We start from the raw sequence: 8666 nt of genomic DNA, 5'->3' as shown, positions 1-8666 counted from the left end.
GACTGGAGTTAAGTCAAGGTCAGTCTTACCTGGAAAAAAAATCAAGGTCTCTCTGATGGGCCGCCTAACACTTGGATGGCGACTGTCGTCAGTGGAGCTTATTGTATGGTGGTTTTGCTTTGTCCGACCTATTCTGTTGCACGAGCTAGCTCTGGAGGATGATAAAATTCACCGAATGACATCGTCCTCGTCCTAGGGTCGCTCCCCCGCGGGCGACTCCAGGACGCCAACCCTAGCCCTCCTCCCCCGTCCTCCCCCGTCGCCGCCGCCGGCGGAAGCCGCCGGGCAAAGCCCGGGCGGTGCAGGCGGTGGTGGCCCTTTCTTACCCGGCGCTTCCTCTCCAGGCGGGGCTGGCAGGCTGGCGGCGGTGCGCCCAGGTCGGCGGGGCTCCAGCGGCGGCGCTCCCTCCCGAGCGGCGCGCGGCGGGGTGGCAACGAGGCGGCGGCGGGGCTCGCGGGACGGCGCGATGGCTCGGGGGCTCCTCTGCTCGGCCCGGATCCGGGCCCTTCGGGTCCCATCCGGGTCCGGGCGGGCCGGCTCCTCGCCCGTGGTGCTCCTCTAGGCGGACGGAGGGAAGGCCGGAGCTCGGGCGGCGGCGTCGGCGCGCGTACACTGCAGCGCATAGACATGAACTTCACGAGCACGCTCGGGCTCGGCCGGGCCAGGTGGGCCTGGTGTGTTCCGGTCGCCGCGTCCGGTCGGTGTCCGCAGGTCGCGGTGGAGGTGGTACCTCCGGCGTTGCTGCTGGCGTGCTGCCTCTCGCTCCCGGCTGGCTCGTCCTATTCGTGATGACCCCGCTTCGTTGTTCACGGTGAGACGGCGGTGGTGCTTGCAAGGCCATGGTGGTGCATGGTGGTGGGTGGCGAGTGTGGTGGAGCACGATGGAGTGTCCAAGGCGAGGTTGCGAGGGTCGGGAGAAATCCCTGTCGGCTTTGCCGGCACCGACGCGGTGACGCCCGTGGGCGCCATTCTTCCTTCTTGAAGGGCGTTGGGTGAAGCCCTGTTTCCTAGTCCTTGCGCGTACCGGGGGAAACCCTAGGACTACTCCGGGCAGCAGTGGCGTCTTCGTCAAACCCCTTCTTGAAGGTGTTGCTTGGTACGCGAAACTTCAGAGTGCTAGGAGCGTGGTGGGACTTATCCGGCGGGCGCAGCGGTTGCGAGGCATCTCCGTTTTCGTTGATCCGACCCTTTCGGCATTAGTTTCTCTTTTTTTTCTTTTGCGTTTTCTTTTGGGCTTGCTTTGTGCTGTTTGCCCCAACAATAGATCCTATGTTGTATCAGTGTTGTGCTATATTAATATAGCGGGGCGAAAGCCTATTTCGAGGTTTTGCTTTGTCCCGAGCTGTCTAAAGCTCGGCCATAATGGCGATGTAACATATGATCATCGAGCTGACTACGGTCAGTCTGCCTAGTGGCGCCTTTTCTCTCCACGTCCCGTTTAGGAAATTCAGATCAACTGCCCGATGATTGATGCGATAGGAACAACCCGTCAGGGCGTCAACAACACAGTAATTGTGCTGCCTCACAAAAGAGAACACATGTCGGTCTCCGTTAATGCGCAATTTCAGTTTATTTTCATGCAGTAACACAGCAAGACATCAGCCGCGTATATGTGAAGGCGTGTTTGAAATCTAAAATTCCATAGCAGCTCGTTCAGTTCGTACGCAAGACTGGAAAAAGAAATCACGGTGTCTCGAGCGAGCGAGATCCCAATCTGGAGGTATAGGTGCATGGAACTATGGAAGTATCTTCGGAGTGGGGAGATTGATGAGTTGACGCAGACGGGGCGTGCGCAGTTGGCCGCTCTCCTTCCTCGATCGGTTTCTCACTCGATCTGTCGCCGAGACACGGTCGTCGCTTTCTCTGCAGCTTGCTGAACCTCGAGTATTCTACCGTGGAGTTTGACGCTGGTTTGACTGACTGACTGACTGACTGGTGTCCCAGATCGGACAGCATTCTGCAGCTCCCCGCCGTTTCACACTACACGGTATCACATTCCGTTCCGTTCCGTTAAGCAAGCCACTAGCCATCTGGGACGAAGGAATATATAATGGAACAAATACTACTACAGTAGAACAAAATCGAATGGAAACCACGTGTTTGCGTCTTTCTTCCACACGTTTTTTTGGAGCTTTGGTTCCTTCTCTGGATGAAAAAACATTTTGTAGGCACTGGCCCGGATGGGCGTACCTGGTGCTGATAGCCTGATACCGCCGTGGCTTCTGCTTCGGCTTCCGATCGCGACGGCCTCCGCGCTCGGCCGGCAGAGCATGCACGCATACGGAACGCACTAATGGCAACGTTGATGCCTAAAAGAAAAAAAACGTTTGATGTCTAAGAGCATCTCCAGTCGTTGGGCTCTTCAGGCTGAAATTTGACGTTATTTAGTCTTTAGATGGATGTAAAATTCAGCGAGACCAATTTTCCCAGCTGCGAGCTCAGGGGAAAGAACGAATATACGCGAATTCAGACATAAATAGACGAATAACATTGAAATTTAGGCGAAACTTAGAGATGTTTAATAATAATAAAAAATTGCGAGAGAGATGTTTAATAAATATAGGAGAGTTCTTACATATATAGGTTGAATTCTTAATATATTTGAATTAAAGTAAACCTAAAACACGGCGTTCTACATACCGAAATGGTGGTAAAACTCAGTGTAGTCGTCGTCATCACTGGAGTCGCCGCCGTCCTACGGTGGCGGCGCCTGCTGGCTGCTCTGGCCGGGGGCCCAACAGCTGGACCCCTACCCATGGTCGCTGAGGCGTGCCCGTGACGGCATCGGCCGTACCACTCATCGTCGTTGGAGTCCTCCAGCTTGATGAGTTGCGCGCCTCTAGCGGGTGCGGCGGCGATGGCGCCGCGCCGCGCGGCCGCCTCCTCCCTCTCACAGTCCTGCCTGGACCAGGCGAGCGCCGCGTCCATCGGCAGGACGTTGTTGGCAGGGGCGAGGTCTTGCAGGGACCTCGCGATCGCCTCGCGGACCGTCGCGTCCTTGACCCGAGCGGCCTCCTCGGCGGCGACATTAGACACAGATGACGCCGCTGCGTCCTCCTTCTTCGGCTGCCTATTGCGCCCACGCGGCCCCCTCGCGGATGATGAGGGCGCCGCTGCTACGCCCTCTGGTCGGCGGTGGGGACGCCGGCTCCTTCGTCACCATCCTCATCGGTGTCGCTGCTGGAGGAGCCGATCCGCACGAACGCGTGGCAGACCTTGACGCCGAGCCCGAAGAGGAGGACAACGCCATTCGCCGTGGCATCTAGGAGCTTCCGTGTCGGCGGGACACTGAAGGCACCGCCGCCAGCGGCGGCATCCTCAGGACGGGGTAGTTGCCGCCCTCGATGTGCGCGAGCACGTTCTCGAGGATGTGACCCGACGCGCTCCACCAGCAGCGGCGGCCGGCGGCGTAGTTGGGCGCGGGAGGAGGTGGCAGTCCATCGTAGGCGGTGAGCTCGCATTCGTACCTACGCCGGAAGAAGTCGTTCCACGCGACGTAGTTTTCGGGGAAGAACCTCGGCTCAGCGCGCTGAACGTTGCTGAGTGTCTCGATCACCACATCGATCTCAGCGTCGAGGGCGTTGCCTCCCACTGGCGGGAGGATCAGGACGCCCCCCCCCCCTCGCGCTCAGGCGCCAGCCTCCGTGCGCGCGGAAGTCCGGCGACACCGGGTAGCCAGCCATGTGCAACAGTCTTGGCTCCCATTGGTGCAGCAACCGCCGGCCGAAGTCGTTGTTCGCTGCGCCGTCGCCGTAGCCCGCCATTGCTTCGTCGTCCTCACTCTTGGGGACAGAAGACTAGGGAGATAAGGGAGACGGCGGTGGTGAATGCAGCCAGATGTGGTAGATCCGCGATAAATAGATGAAGCCGCGCATAAATTCGAGGCTTCTACTGCGTGCGAAAGACGATACGATGATGACGACGATTGGCCATTCTTGCTCAGTCTTTTCCTTTTTGTTGAAGAACTCCCCAATTTGTATGAATGATTACTCGAAAACAAGTTGAAACAAGAAAACAACTAGTAATGATTACTGGAATCGAATAAGTTTAAACATATTTAACATACAAACTAGAGAATAAATTTAAAAACAAGGAAACTGTAAGCTAATTCTTGGCCTTCTTGTTAGAAGTCCTGCTTCGTCGTCCTCACTCTTGCGCCTCTTGCTTGTCACCTCCTCGTCGGAAGAGGAACTGCCGAACGACGCGTCCGTGGAGGAGTTCGACTCGGACGAAGTGGCGTCTTCGTCGCCGTCGTCGGTGAACGGACGACGACGCGCCGCCCGCGCCTGCGCCCTTGCCCGGGCCCTGGCCTCCTTCCTTGCCGCCGCCTTCTCGTCCGCCGCCTCCTGCGCCTCCAGCCGGGCGAACCTGGCGTCGGAGTCCTCCTCTTCCTCCTCCTCCTCGCTGTCGCTGCCTACGGCGCCTCCGTCCTCCTCCTCCTCCTGGCCGTCGCTGGGCGTGGAGCCAGGGTCGCTGGGCGTTAAGCCAGGGTTGATTGGCGTCGCAGGGGTTTCCCACCAATGCCGCCATCCCGGCGGCTTGCCCTCGCTCTCCGAGTCCGATGGCAAGGTGTACTCGCTCATGGTGCCTGGCTAGCCGGTGTTGGAGAAGAAGAAGAAGAAGAAGAACAAGAAGGCGGTTCGACGTGAATTACAGCAGAGGCAGAGGTTATAATCTGCGGGGATTAATGGGGGCGCATATAACAAAGAAGCATGCGGTTGCTCTTCCGCGGCGGTTCGGCGCTCCATTCCGACGGTTGGCGGGTTAATCGGTGCGGTTGCCACTCCGGCGGTTGACATCAGCGCGCTTGCTGTGGTTTAATTCGAGGCTGATCGAGCCAGGATCGTTGTCAGGCGGGCCCATGAACCGAGCGGACGCTAGACGCGAACATGCAGCATCCGCGGATACGTAAACGTGCCGCATATTTGCGCCGCGTTTGCGTCGCTGTGAACGGCCCGAACACTATGATCGCCCCGTTGGAGCAGGGTAAAGCGGTTCGCCAAACGGTCGCACATATGCCCTTATGCCGCCGCATTCTAGAGGCCTCGAGGCCCTCGACCGGCACCTTTTGGGAAACAGTGTCGTGTCAGTAACATGTAGACGCAGATCTGCCATGTTATGTTCTAGTACGAGGCAATAATTTGCGATGTCATTTTTTTCACGTAGTACAACGAGTTATAATGCAAGACAGTGCAGATAAGATTCGACCGAACAGATCTCCGATGAAGTGGCAGATTTTTGTGGGACCTATGATCATTTGAGGAGGGAAGCTTGCTGGCCATTTGATTTGATTTGAGGGAATAAAGGAAGCCTCCTCTCTTTTTCTTGCTGTCCGAGAAAATTGCACATTCCACGAGGTCCCGCTCATAGCATTGCACATATTATCAGGTTCATGGAAATTTTGCACATTTCACCAGGTCTTGCTCTAATGAGTTGCAAGCAAGTCTAATTCCCTATCAATAGCTAGCCTAACAACAAAAATACAACGCGACAACAAAAATACAACGTGACGTTGTTTTAGCCAAGTGCATGCAAATATTTTTGACATGGTGCAGCCATATAACTATAAGAAGACAATAAACATTACATTTCAATATATTAACAGCATACTAGTGTATGTGATTTATAAAAGAGAAGATGAACAGAGAAACCATAAATGTAGCCTGGGGGTTTATTTTCCCCTTGAGACTTCATTTTTTATTATTTCGGAGTCTTGTCGCACTACAATTTGTGATCGAGAGATGAGTCAGACGGGGCTCTGAAAGAACATTTCCCGCCCTTTTGGGTTTTGTGTGTTTGATGTCAAAACTAGGTATATATTTATGTGTGTTGATGTAGACAGGTACAAGTTTTCAAGAGATATATTTGTCCGGTGGTTTGGTATGGCTGTTCTGAATATTCTGGAGGCTTTTTATCTCTGGCGGAAGTTCCGGCCTCAGCTGGCGGAACTTCCGCCCTGGCGCTTCCCGCAGTGGCCTCTCAGCGCAGCTCCTTTTGAAGTTCTTGTTCCCTGACCGGAAGTTCCGGTGAAGGAGGCCGGAAGTTCCGGTCAGCGGAACTTCCGCCCAACTTCCGGGCAAGTTCCGGAAATGTCGAATTGTGGCTCAGTAATGTCCAGTATGGTTTTCTCGGAATTCCGGAACTTGGCCGGAACTTCCGGTCGCCGGAAGTTCCGCCTAGTTCCGCCCCAATCTTTTTTGACCAGGTCGTCGACGTGGATTCCTTCAGCGGAAGTTCCGGCCATCTCGGCGGTACTTCCGGTGCCAGCTGGAACTTCCGGCCCTCCTGGCGGAACTTCCGGTGTTACTAGATTTCGTCCAAACGGTCGGATCCGAGAGCTCCAATCATATAAATAGCTCTCTTCTCCAAAGGGACAAGTTGCTCAATCATTGCACAAAAATCTGCCAAGTCTTCACCACCATTAGAGCCACCTCAAAAACACAAGATTTGCAAGATCTCCTTCCTCCCCCAACCAAAGCTCTTGATCTTTGGAGATTCGAAAGAGAAGACACTGATCTACATCCTCACCGAAGCGATTTTCATTTCCCCCTCATTTGTTTGAGGGCCCTCTTGCTAGTGTTCCTTTTGGTTCCCTAGTTGATTGTTGTTGATTGTTGTTGTTGTTGATTGTTGTATTGTTACAGATTTGGGAGCCTCCAATTCGGTTGTGGATATGTGCCCCAAGAACCTTGTAAAGGCCCGGTTTCCGCCTCGAGGAAATCCCTTAGTGGAAGTGGGCTAGGCCTTCGTGGCGTTGCCCATAGGAGATTTGAGTGAAGCCTTCGTGGTTGTTGGTTTGGCTTTCGTAGCAACCACACTCCTCCAAACGTAGACGTACCTTCTTGCAAAGGAAGGGAACTACGGGAATCATCTCCGTGTCTCCGCGTGCTCCACTCTCGGTTACCTCTATCCTATTCTATCTCCTATATATTGCGTAGCTATATCTTGCTAGGTTGGTTACCTTCTCATATAGGTAAATTCACTTAGTTGCATATCTAGAGAATTTACCTTTGTGTCAAGCCTAAATTGAAAAGAACTAAAATTGGTTAGCACCTATTCACCCCCACCCCCCCCCCTCTAGGTGCGGCATACGATCCTTTCAATTGGTATCAGAGCCTCGGCTCTTATTTCGGGCTTAACCGCCTAAGAGTATGCCGGACGATGGACCTTTGGAAGGGGACGCTAAGATGGTCACCATGGAGGATTTCAATTCGTTGAGGTCCTCCATGGAAGCTCAAATGGAAAGCATGAGAAAAATAATTTCCGAGCTTTTGACTCCGGTCCCTCCCAAGGTTCCCATCGTAGAGGTTAAGGACACGGGTGCGTTAGAAAAGGGAGATGCTTCGGCATTACCCTCCTCTACCAAACCCGTGGAAGGTGATAACTTAAACACTATGAAATCTCCCATTGCATCTCCTAGGGGAACTAGTGGAGGTGAGAGCTACAATCGAGTACCTCCACCTTTTCTATCTCCCGATATACCGGTTCCCCATCCTCATATGAACATTCAGGGCGACCCACCTAAGTTTTCCGTTGAAATTTTCGATACTTGGCAATTTGAGTTTAGCTCTCATGTTCGCAGTGCCTCCAATGAACTTTGGAGAATCATCGTGGAAGGCTTCAAGCCCTACAACCCCGACAAGTTGACTAGAAGAGAAGCGGTTGATAGTCAACTTAACAACACCGCCTTGCACATGATTCAAACTAGTGTGGGGACAAAGGATTTGTCTCGTGTTCGGAATTACACCACCACCAAGGAAGCTTGGGATGGTTTGGCAGCTAGTTGCATTGGAAGTGAGAGCACGAGAAGGAACAAGTATAATGCTCTTCGGAATAAAGTCGAAGGATTCATGAGGCTACCGGATGAAGATCATGAAGTCATGTATGGAAGACTTCTCACCGTTGCCGATTCCTTCCGGCTTGTTGGTGCCACCCACATCAATGACTCTTGGATCAAGGAGAAGTACATTGAATGCATGATGCCGTTTGAACCCATTGATGTCAAGACTCTTGTCGGTAGAGAATGCTATCCCTCTCTCACTTCTCAACAAGTCGTGCACGAGATGCAAGCCCTCAAGGTGCTTGAGAAAAACTCTCATGATTCTCGCAATCGAGCTCTTGGGATGACAAAAGGGTCCAACCTTGCCTTGGCGGTCAACTCCGTTGAAGAAGTGATTCCTCAAGAATCTTATAGGGCATCTTGGAGTATGTCCTATCCGGAAGACTTGGAACACCACTACCATGACCACATGGCATTCCATGCTAACACCTTTTGGGTTGATCCATCCAAGGCCAAGGAAGACAACATCAAGAGAAACAACTCAAGGGGGTTCACAAGTTCGGGCCCAAGAACAAGATCTTGTTACAATTGTGATGACAAGCTGATACGTCTCCGACGTATCGATAATTTCTTATGTTCCATGCCACATTATTGATTATATCTACATGTTTTATGCATACTTTATATCATATTTATGCATTTTCCGGCACTAACCTATTAACGAGATGCCGAAGAGCCAGTTGCTGTTTTCTCGCTGTTTTGGTTTCAGAAATCCTAGTAAGGAAATATTCTCGGAATTGGACGAAATCAACGCCCGGGGGCCTATTTTTCCACGAAGCTTCCGGAAGACCGGAGGACTTACGAAGTGGGGCCACGAGGTGGCGCC

This window comes from Lolium rigidum, chromosome 6, assembly GCF_022539505.1.
Source record: "Lolium rigidum isolate FL_2022 chromosome 6, APGP_CSIRO_Lrig_0.1, whole genome shotgun sequence".
Taxonomy (NCBI): Eukaryota; Viridiplantae; Streptophyta; class Magnoliopsida; order Poales; family Poaceae; genus Lolium; species Lolium rigidum.
The sequence above is the reverse complement of the archived record's forward strand: the minus strand, read 5'-3'. Positions refer to the sequence as shown.